Source organism: Xenopus tropicalis, chromosome 6 (assembly GCF_000004195.4).
Source record: "Xenopus tropicalis strain Nigerian chromosome 6, UCB_Xtro_10.0, whole genome shotgun sequence".
Classification (NCBI taxonomy): Eukaryota; Metazoa; Chordata; class Amphibia; order Anura; family Pipidae; genus Xenopus; species Xenopus tropicalis.
In genome coordinates, this window is record NC_030682.2 from 63,676,182 (window position 1) to 63,688,433 (window position 12,252).

Genomic DNA, 12,252 nt, shown 5'->3' on the forward strand with positions numbered 1-12,252 from the left:
GTTATTAAAAGTGAAGAAAGTTGAAGTTTTTTTTGCCTAAAAAAACAGCTCTTACAAAGCTTTGTAAAGTGGTATTAAAATAACACGGAATATTTCTGTAACGTTAACCTAGGACATCTGTAAATATTTGGGTTATTTTTTTTTTTCTAACCCATAATATCGTGTCATTTCTTTCACACTGTTACTGCAAACCTTGACGCGATGGGGGCGTGGCCATAAGGCGAATTTGCGGCACATTTAGGGAATATCATGCTAAAGCTTTCCTGTTATAGTTACACAACACTGACAGGCTGCACCCCGAGTCACAAGATAAAGGCATTTTTACTGAATTAACATTTCTAAGTAAATCAGGCAGGAAGAAAGCCATTTGGCTATCCTTCGTTTATTCCCTCAGCAGCACAGGCAGCACCAAATGGCATTCACAGCACTATGTGACAAGAAGCTCCCTCATTGCCCAAGCTTGCTATGCCCTGCCTCCTTCTCTCGTTGGCTCCTCCCCCATTCAAGGAGCAGAGCTTTGCTGCAGCTGTAGCCCGGCGAGGGGGAGACCGAGGCAGAGACATCAGCAGCCAACGGGAAGGACCGCTGCTCCTTACTGAGGTAGGGGATTTATGATCCGTATTAAACTCCTCTCCCTGGTGCACTTTGTTGTGCGGTATCCCATGCAGCGGCATGCTGTAAGCGGGGATACATGCCTGCGATAGAGACGCTGATAGCTATTTCGATAAAGGGATGTTTGGATCCTAGTTAAATGTCAGTGCTGCTAATTCTGCGTGAGCTAATGAAGGGGAGGTATGGTCAGCTACAACTCCCACTGACCCCCCACCAGCCGCTGGAGTTGAGTGGAACAACAGCTGTCTGTGAGAGCGGTGTAGTTTGGTCATTTGTGGTGCTCGGAATGCCCCGGGGAGGCGGGAGGATTGGCAGGCTGGCTGGGAGAGCAGCCGCACGCTGTGCCTCTACTGCCTGAAGTTTATACACAGTTAGATGGGCAGCTTGCTGTCTGCCTTAAAAAGCTGCTGTGAACTCAACTTTTCGTTGTGGTTGAAAGTTCCTGTACTCTTCCTGCTCAGAGGCCCTTATAGTGTACTGCAGGCTAGGGACATGTTTATAAACGCTCAACCTGTCAAAATGTGACTGTCCTCTAATGAGTAATGATTTTTCCTGTTAGCCCCTGGTTTCCAGTTTGAGGCCCCATGAAGTTAAGTGCAATTCACCCTATGAGTTATTGTGGGAGGTGTAGTTTTGCCTGCATCATGCTGCTTCCCTTTGGCTTTCTGCACATTAGAGATATGTATTTGCTTCTAAATACAAAACTACTATCCCCTAACCAGCTGCCACCCAGGGACCCTTACAAAGAGAGCATTTTGTAAAGCATGGAACATTACGTTTTGGAACCCCCAAGTCGTAGAGTCAAGTTCATTTTCAACCCCATTGACTATGTGGCAACATGTCCTATTCATCAAATGGCAAATGAGAGGCAACTAATAGTGTAACATGATTTTTATGCTGTTTTGACACAATATGTTTTTGGATTTAAATGGAAAAGTGGCCATTACATCTGACTGACACTGAGGTTATATTTAAGTTGCATTCAAATCTGTTGAAGAAATAGACTGTTTGAGCTGGATATGGTCAGATGGGATGGTGTGAACAGATTCATTTGATCCTATTAAAGGAACAGTAACACCAAAAAATGAAAGAGCTTTAAAGTAATAAAAATATAATGCATTGTTGCCCTGCACTGTTTAAACTGGTGTGTTTGCTACAGTAACACTACTATAATTTATATAATAAGCTGCTGTGTAGCCACGGGGGCAGCCATTCAAGCTGGAAAAAAGGAGAAAAGGCACAGGTTACATAGCAGATAACAGATAAGCTCTGTAAAATACAATAGTGTTTTATCTGTTATCTGCTATGTGCCTGTGCCTTTTCTCCTGTGAATGGCTGCCTCCATGGCTACATAGCAGCTTACGTATATAAATTATAGTAGACTTTCTGAAGTAAACACACAACTTTTACCAGTGCAGGGCAGCAGCACATTATATTTTAGTTACTTTTATACACTTTCAGTTTTTGGTGTTACTGTTCCTTTAAGCATATTTGGGTGGATTTGTGGTGTCACCACTTGGACTGCTTATCTTATTTCACTAAATAAGATAAAACAAAATACAATTACCAAGTCTGTCGAGTACACTGAGCTGAATAGTGTGTGACTGATGCCAACTGACTGAAAGTATAGTGCGTTTCCGTAAGCCTTCTTATTTTGCACAACTGCATCAAATGGTATGAGTTCCGGAAATCAATTGTGTTGTGGTTTGTAAGCACAAGAAACCTATTGCATTACCACAGAAGGAAAATGTATTATGAGCTAGTGTTTGTGCATGTTATAAGGCTGAAATGTATGTATGTGTGTTTTACTTTGTTGGGTGGTTACTGTACTTTACATTGGAAAGGGGGTCTTGTACTGTTCCTCTGGTATACAACCTGTATTGCCTTAATATAGTCTTATGAGTGGGTAACCATTGGGTCCCATATCACATTTGTATTATTTATTTATTATTATTATTATTATTAAAACTATTGTGTTGGCAGATCTTTCTAAGTAATTCTGCAGTGCTATCTCTACTAGAGCACCACACAGAGTAATATCCTGCAGTCTGATCATCTCAGTGTTGCAGAGAAATTCATTTGTACTCGCACTTAATAGTTTTCCACTGTACTGGGCTCTTTAAATATTAATTAATTTTGATGCACTATTCAGGGTTATGTTCTTGATGGGATATGTTGTGCAAGCATAGGCAGAGAAGTTGGTTTAGATTTGTAGTGTGACAGTTGAATTTTATATATAGTTTTATATAATTAGTTTTCTGCAGTCAATATGCACACTAGATATGTGCATGGTCACCCACAGGAAGGACCTTATTCTATGTTTCCATATGTTGACACATGTATTCTCTGGCCAAGATAATGATTTTGCTTTTTTTTTATCTATTTTTTTATCTGATGTTATCTAATGTTAGGACAGAGAAATATGTTGTAAGCTACAAAGGTAAAATTGTGATGTTTGTTGTGCATCACTTCAGGCAGAACTGATAGGTTATTCCCTTGTTCACAAAGAGGAAGTCTAAGTTTTGTCAAGTGGAACACATACAAAAGCTTTTTTTTTTTTTCTAAATAAATCCTAAAACAAATATTTGTTTACAAGTTAGAATATATACACCTCAAAAAAACTGTGTGCATAATTTTATATATTGCCATTCCAAACCATCTTCCAGCATATATTGACTGTCCTTAGTGCCTTCTCTGTTTTGAAGACTACAGAAACAATGTATCATAAATCAACCCCAGCCAAGACTCCGTTTTACTATTTTTCACAGATCTATTAATCACAGAGCGTGCAAGGCATGGTAGGAACTGGAGAAGGCTGACTACTGATACAATGTTGCAAAGTTTATGGGCAGCCAGGGAAAGGAGAAAAGCAAGTTATAAGAAAGACAGAAATTGTTTTTGATTACAATAACATTAACAAGTAACTGTAAAATCATTGACAGTTTCTAATAAATGTATACTGGAAAGTAGTTTAGAATGACATTTTCTGTCGTTATGTGAAAAAAGCAGTTTTGGGGTAAATTATCCTTTTATGGATTTTTTTTGAAGACCATATAAATGCAGACACCCTGTATATATAAATGCTGGTGCAGTGTATTTATAGACATGTCAAATGCCCTGTACAACTTTGACATGTTTCAGTTTTTTTCCATTCCTGACAGATGTTGTAGTTTTGGGACACAAATGCATTTTTCTGTCTTATGCTCTTAACTATAAAAAGCAATCATGTAATTTATTTGGATAGGCAAGGTACCTTATTCCAAATACTATTGGGAAGCCCAACTGACAAACATATTACATGCACATTTGAACCAGAACTTGCCTGGTTGACAGGAGAAAATTATTAATCTGCTTTATTGGCCAAAACATTTATTTTGGATTCCTCATCAGAACTCTTTCTTACAGCTAAACAAAATTTAGCAACGTGAGATGATTTTTTGTGATTAACACAAGCTTACAACAGAATATAAAATGTCAAAATTAATGTGAAATACAACATTCCCTGCGGCCTGGAGGCACTGACATTGCAGCCATGGATAGAACATGACCTAATGCAAGCAGTAAGTTTCCAACCTTTAATGTATGTTGAAGAACTACAAAACACCACCTCAACAGCATTACCGCTATCTGCTTTTGAATTGCTGTGTCACAACCAGAGGGAATACCACCAAGGGGGGTCCATGGGTATTTAGTTCTGCTACTGCATGTTATTGTCTGAATCATTGAGGTACACCTACCTGAATTCTATTGCTTTTCAATGTCAAGTAGATGTAAATTATTCCTTGAGACTAGTGAAAGCTTCCCGTTGTATATGTGGATGTATTCACAGGAACTCCAAGTTTTGTACATCATCACCCCCTTAGAAGAAGTAAAGGTGGACACATGGCGATTTTTTAAATCCTTTAACCTGCTGGACCGGCGTGTCGACCGATATCCGCAGTCTTCTGCGATATCGGTCACCTCACCGAGTCGCCATACACGCACTGAGTATCGTACGAAACAAGGTTTTGTACGATATCATCGGTGCGTGTATGGCCAGCTTAAGATATTTGGAGCAACTGTGCTGTCTAGGGCTAATGTCCCACGAAAAGACTTAAGGTGGCCACACGTGGTGAATTTTAGATCGTACAATCTGCCACTAACCGTTCAGGACTGAAACAGCAGATAAGGAGGTAGAAACAATAGGATTTCTACCTCCTTCTGCCGATTCAGCCCTGACGGCAGATTTTGCTCAGGCGCCTTCTATGGCGCCCGATCAAAATCTTTTAACCGGCGAGATCAGTGAGTCGACCGATATCAGCAGCATCCTGCGATATCGGTCGACTCAACGACTTGCCATACACGCACCGAATATCGTACGAAACAAGGTTTCGTACGATATTATCGGTGCATGTATGGCCAGCTTTAGTTGCCTGTGATATCTATTACAGCAGGCAACTAATCTCTTTGCATCACCTTTCTGCCAACAACAAAGGTAATTGCTGGTGGAAAGGCCTACACATCACTTTGGTTTCCGAAGTAGCGCACAGTTGCCTGGAGGAGGAAACTTTGCATGACTTCAGAAAGCTGAAGCATTATCTAGTCCTTTCTACATGCAGTTCCCTTTGTTGCTGGTGGAAAGGCATTTCGGAGATTAGTCACCCGTGATAGCAGAGGTCTATCACAGGAGACTAAGGGGCTGATTTACTAATCCACGAATCCAAATCCCGAATGGGAAAAAAACGCATCGGAAACTAACATTTTGCGACTTTTTCGTATTTTTTGTGATTTTTTTCGTCACCGTCGCAACTTTTTCGTAGCCGTTACGACTTGCGCGAATTGTCACGACTTTTTCATAGCCATTATGACTTTCGTGAATTGTCGCGACTTTTGCATAGCCATTATGACTTTCGTGAATTGTCGCGACTTTTGCATAGCCATTATGACTTTCGTGAATTGTCGCGACTTTTGCATAGCCATTATGACTTTCGTGAATTGTCGCAACTTTTGCATAGCCATTACGACTTTTGCAAATTGTCGCAACTTTTTCGTATTGAGCGCTCGAAAAATTTGCGACAATTCGCGAAAAAGTCGCAAAATACCGATCATTACGAAAAAAACGCATTGTGACGCTTTTCGGACGTTCGTGGATTAGTAAATGTGCCCCTAAATCTCTCTGTGGGACATTAGGAAGAAGCTCTCACTACATAGCCCTTTCTTCCTGCTTGTTAAACAGTGCAGCTTATAGGAAGGAAGCAAGTAAGCTACAGTTTCACCACTGCTGTATCAACAAAAGGCACATTGCTCTGTAAAACAACAGGTCTACAATCAGATTTTAATCTCTGAGCATGTATCAGTTGTATTTTTGTATATTATTATTATTAACATTTATTTATAAAGCGCCAACATATCCCGCAGCGCTGTACAATAAGTGGGTTTCATACATTGGACATACAGAGTAACATATAAAGCAATCAATAACCGATACAAGAGGTGAAAAGAGCCCTGCCCAAAAGAGCTTACAATCTACATAATCTGCATGTTCAATGTGTACACCCATTTATTGGCACTTTTTAAATACATTTTAATCATATTATATTTCAATCCAACTTTTTTTTTTATCATTTCCCAGTTTTTATTCCTTTTTCGACTCATTATTTTTCATATTTCTCCCTTCTTTCACATATTTCTAAAACTGGCTTTCTTCCCTCTCCATGTCTCTTGTCACAACTTTTCTCTTTCCATTCTATTTCTCTTATCTTGGCATTTGATTTCTTCTTTCATATTCCTTCTGTTCACTTTTGTCCACTGCTTTCTGTAGCATTGCTTCCCCTTTTAATGTCTTCTGCTCCTCCTGCTTTTCATTTTTCTTACTACTCTTAAAAGAGATGTTTCCCAGACATTAAAGAGCTGCATAATTAAATATCTTGTAATAAAACATTTTGTTAATTTTAGTATCCATATCTATTGCAAACTAATTTAAAGGACATGTAAAGTCTATTTCACTGAGTGTGCCATAATGTTGAGCAACCCCCAGTGAAATAGATTTCTAAGCTTTTCCTTGGGCCGGTGCCTCTTTTAGGAAAAAGCTGCGTAAGTGCTGCTCTGGCATCCTTACTTGAGATCCTTATCCCTTAGGTGTTTGATGTTCTGCCCATGCTTGACCAGGGATTGCCACAAGGAACGCATGGTACACCTGATGGAAGGAGAGGAAAATGTTGGTGCAGCACTGATACAGTTTTTGCACAGGCTGGTGCCGTTTTCTCCTAACTGGAGCACTGACATGTGCAAGAAACTTAGCAATGCATTCACTGGGGGTGCCTAATCTTTTTGCACCCCCCCCCCAAGTGAAATAGACTTTACATGTCCTTTAAAGCCTGTGTTTAGTCAAGTGCATCAGTCCCATCTTTCTGTTGCATACCGAAAATTTAGGGATAATACAAAGTTTGCCTTTATTAACTTCCACTAAATGGTGGCTGCCTGTTATTGTTGTCTTGAATTTAGAAAAAAATGAGTTTATTTTACTTTAAGTAACACAATAATAGAGCATTTGGATTTATTTCCTAGAATGACAGGTTCTCTTTAATATCTTCATTTATTTCCCATTTTCCATCTCCTTTGCTTTTTATTTTCTCACATCATCTTTATCCATTACAGGGGTAGTACCTTTTGCAGCATGAGTTCATTGAATAGGGCTTGTGCTCAAAATACTTATTGACTTTTGTTTTAATCAAAACTTATGACTTTTGTTATTTCTTCAACTAAACAGGGCAAACAAGGAAATTGAAGCTTCTTTATGCTTGGTCCTTGCGAGGTAGATTACCAGTATACAACCCCTTCCATGTTTGTTATGACTGTTTTGTTGACAGAAGCCCATTATGCAGGAGAATTCTGTGTACTGGTAACCCAATTATCTACCTCATAGGGATCAAACATGGCAAATTTCCTTGCTGAACCAGGGGGGTTTCTGTCCCTTTAGGGCAGGGGTACATGGGGAGATTAGTTGCCCAGCGATGGGATGGCATACGCTCTCAAGGCGATGGGATGGCATACGCTCTCTTCTAGTCAGTGGGATGGCATTGCGGGGAGATTAGTTGCCTGCAACAACGAAGATTTGTTGCTGGGCGACTAATCTCCCCGTGTGCCCCTGGCCTTAGGGCAGTGGCACACGGGGAGATTAGTTGCCCCGTGACATCTTCGTTGCCGCGGGTGACTAATCTCCCCACAATGCCATCCCACCAGCTAGAATGTAAATTGCCGGTGGGATGGCATATGCGTCACTGCAATGTCCCGCAGTTGCCTGAAGTTGCCTTGAGAGATTAGTTAAATCTGTGCTACCACAGGCAGCTACTCTCCCCGAGATACTTAAACAATTCCGGAAAGTTTTTGATGGCTATGACCAGACACAGATATTAAGTATAAAAGAAAGATTGCTTAACAAAAGAGGGGACATTTACAACTGTGCAGTGGACTAAAATGCAATTTCAAATGCAATTGTTATGGTTTTTTTTACCCAAAATGCATTATTCCAGTGTAAGTGCAGATGTCTGGGAGAGATACACCTGACGCAGTTGTGGCTAATTAAATTGGTGCAGTGATGCATACACTTCAGCAACACTTGGACGTAATTGTACTGAAAGTCCTGTTGGTGTCTTTTCCAGCAGTGGTGTTTGAGTGACGTGTGCCGTTTTCTTTTGGTACAGTAACACTGTTGCAATTAACAAGACCACTCTGAGATCTGCATCTTATACTGTGGGAAAAAAAAATATATATATATATATAACGGGGTTTAGTTTTGTTTGTGTGTTTATTAAAATGTACTGGAAATGACTACTCTGCACTAGAATCACCCGCAGACTAGCTTTCCTACGGCCTGCTTTGTAAGACTGCAAGACCTTATCCATCGACTTCCTTGGGTTTCAAAGGAAAAGGGCCTTTTTTTACACCATCTATCAAACCATAATGTCAAATTCCCTAGTGACATAAACCTTACTTGAACTATATATCACCTAATATGGGTATACACTTGTTTTTACTCTACAAAAAAGTTAAATACCTTAATTCTTAAGATATTCCTTTTTATTTAAAAATGACTGCAGCATTTATATATAGTGGGTGACAGAGACCAAGGAAGTAGTCACTCTGCTTTGGAGAAAGTAGGAAAAGTGCTAATAAGGCTGCACAGTACTTATCTTTTGTCCCTTTTTAGGTCACATATTTAATTACCAGGGAAAGGAATTTGTGGGCCTCTTGCTAAACAATATGCAGGAAACTGACCTAGTAAAACAAAGAAGAGGGAGACATCACATGTGAGGAAGCACCAATTTTAAGACTGCAACCTGTTTAAAACATGAAAAGTCAGTGACTGCTTTCTTGCGCTTATACTGGGCAGAGCCCAAGCCTAATTTTTACTTTTATTTACTTTTATTTATGTTGTGTCAATTTCTGGCTGTTCCTTTTGGCATAACAAATTCAAAAAGCAGAAGTGTGTTTGAAGCATCTTTAAAATATTTATATGTGTGTGTATAGTACTTTTTATATAAGGACATGTGGCCTGGAGGGTCAAACTTTTGCCATCTGCAAAATATTAAAGATTCTGTTGCTCTATTATAAATGGATGCCATAAACTGTTATTAACAAAAAGGTAAGAACAGCAACTATAACTGAGCTGAAGCAGAATATTCAAATGGTTTTAGTAAAGTAAGCTGCTATGATGCCATGAGGGGTAGCCTTTCCATAGAATACAATGGGTTTTGTAGCTACTTGTCACGGCTACAAATTTAGACAATACTAATTATTGTCTCTACATTTGTTTTAGCAGAAACAATTTTCAATATTGTCTATGGCAGAGTATTTTCTGGTGATTTGTAGCTGGTTACAAGAAGCTTCATGTGCCAAACAATCGAATTAGCCTAATATTGCTCACCTTAAGTGGGTATATCAGCAGAAGCTCTGCTCATTTGGTTACATCGCTAAAAGGGTGAATCACAACGTGTATGGCCACCTTAAAGGGTGCCGGATTGGAGACATGATCTAGCAAATTGGGATTTCTTATGGTATGGTTGCCAGCATGTCTAAAGATGAAGACACACGGAGCTACAAGTAGCAGCTAATTGTCACGGCTACTAAAATAGACAGTGCTGATTATTTACTGATAACTGTCTCTGTGTGTTTTAGCAGAGGCAATTCTCAGTATTATCTGTGGCAGGGTATTTGCTGGTGTTTTTAGCTGCTACTAAGTAGCTCCACGTGTTTTCGCCCTAACAAATGATTTGCAGCATTCCTGTTGTTACAGTTTTGACTGGTTCAGAGTGATATTCTGAGACAATTTGCAGTTGATTTTCAATTTTTATTATTTGTGGTTTTTGAGTTACAGTGAGGAACATAAGTATTTGAACACCCTGCAATTTTGCAAGTTCTCCCACATGGAAATCATGGAGGGGTCTGGAATTCACATTGTAGGTGCATTCCCACTGTGAGAGACAGCATTTAAAGAAAAAAAACAGGAAATCACATTGTATGATTTTTAAAGAATGTATTTGTATTGCACTGCTGCACATAAGTATTTGAACACCTGAGAAAATCAGTGTTAATATTTTGCCCTTTGTTTGCAATTACAGAGGTCAAACGCTTCCTGTAGTTCTTGACCAGGTTTGCACATACTGCAACAGGGATTTTGGCCCACTCCTCCACACAGATCTCCTCTAGATCTGTCAGGTTTCAAGGCTGTCGCTGAGCAACACAGAGTTTCAACTCCCTCCAAAGATTTTCTATTGGATTTAGGTCTGGAGACTGGCTAGGCCATCCCAGAACCTTGATATGACACTTCTTGGTTATCCTGGCTGTGTGCTTTGGGTCATTGTCATGTATGACCCAGCCACGACCCATCTTCAATTATCTGACTGAGGGAAGGAGGTTGTTGCCCAAAATCTCAAAACAATACATGCTTAATAGGGATGGTGTTCTTGGGATGCAACTCATCCTTATTTTTCCTCCAAACATGAAGAGTGAAGTTTAGACCAAAAAGTTCTACTTTGGTCTCATCTGACCACATGACTTTCTGCCATGCCTCCTATGGATCATCCAGATCAGTGCTGTCCAACTGGCGGCCCGCGACCCCCCTCTGTGTGGCCCCCCCACCTGTCTGGCTGCTTTGATGGCTTACCTTTGAGTAAGCATTAAATGGTTTCATTACTGTGATTAACTGTAATCAGGCTGTATTGTTTAAATATGTAATCCCCTGTGTTGTTCACACCTTTTAATCTCTGCATTGTTCACCCCCTGCAGTGTTCACACCTCAGGCTCAGGCTGTAATCACCCCCATTGTTCCCCTGTTCACACCTCAGGAGCAGTAGAAACCCACAAATAATCCCTGCATACTACAAAAAGGACATATACTGAGGTGGTACTGCAATTAAAAAGTTTTTTAATATATAGTAATTGTGCAGACTGTAGGAGCAGTGCCAGCATTGTGTCACTGTAGGCTGCCTGTGTGTGCCATACACACAGGCAGCATTGGGCAAGCAGAGTATGGCGCACACAGGCAGGGTAGGGAAGGCAGAGTATGGCACACACAGGCAGGGTAGGGCAGGCAGAGTATGGCACACACAGGCAGGGTAGGGAAGGCAGAGTATGGCACACACAGGCAGAGTAGGGCAGGCAGAGTATGGCACACACAGGCCAAGTTTGGCACAAACCAGCCAAGAATGGCACACACAGTGAAAGTATGGCACACGCAGGCAGGGTAGGGAAGGCAGAGTATGGCACACACAGGCAGGGTAGGGAAGGCAGAGTATGGCACACACAGGCAGGGTAGGGAAGGCAGAGTATGGCACACACAAAGGCAGGGTAGGGTAGGCAGAGTATGGCACACAAGCAGGGTAGGGCAGGCAGAGTATGGCAGGTTTTTGCTGTACTACAACCATTAATATGGCTATGGTCATGTGATAACATGGGTGTGGTTTCAAGTGGGTGCGGTTTCAAAAAGGGGAGTGGTCAAAACTGGCTTCCATTATCGGCCCTCCACCATGTAGGTCAGAAAAATTCCGGCCCTCGGTACAACAGAAGTTGGACAGCACTGATCCAGATGGTCATTGGCAAACTTCAGACGGGCCTGGACATGTGATGACTTGAGCAGGGGAACCTTCCGTGCAAAGCATGATTTGAAACCATGACAGCGTAGTGTTCTACCGACAGTGCACATGCCCACCCCTTAACTCACATATGGAGCAGTGGGGAGAGGACACGCTGAGGTTTCTGCATGTCCGGTCCCCATTAAGCTGTATGTGAGCAAAATTTCAGTGTGGCTTGGGCAGCGTGCCGCCCCTAAATTTGTACCGCCCTAGGCTCAGGCCTATGTGGCCTCACCACAAATCCGGGCCTGGCAGTTTGGAATTTCATGAGCTATCTGGTTGCTAGGGTCTTTTTATCTCTACTACCGCAGGCGACTAACAGTGCTTTTCAACCAGCAACAAAGTGATTCGTTTGAAAGGCATACATGCCGCTTCATTTTCCAAAGTCGCGCATAGTTGCCTGCAGGAGTAAAGTTCGTACAACTTCAAAAAACAAAGTGATGCATATGCCTTTCCACCAGCGATTCACTTTATTGCTGGTGGAATGGCATTTCAGGGAGATAAGTCACCCACGGTAGCTGAGAGTAAC

The 12,252-nt window shown here is 41.1% G+C and overlaps 1 protein-coding gene across 2 annotated transcripts in view; it reads left to right on the plus strand.

The window, feature by feature from the left end:
- Window positions 1–438: 438 nt before the first annotated feature.
- Window positions 439–12,252, plus strand: part of elmo1 (engulfment and cell motility 1) — a 185,446-nt gene continuing 173,632 nt past the window's right edge. The window contains exon 1 of one of the 2 annotated variants that reach the window (XM_031903800.1): window positions 439–600. The gene's annotated coding sequence lies outside the window, so the exon portion shown is untranslated. The remainder of the gene's footprint in view (window positions 601–12,252) is intronic. The other variant, XM_002939416.5, reaches the window with a different exon arrangement.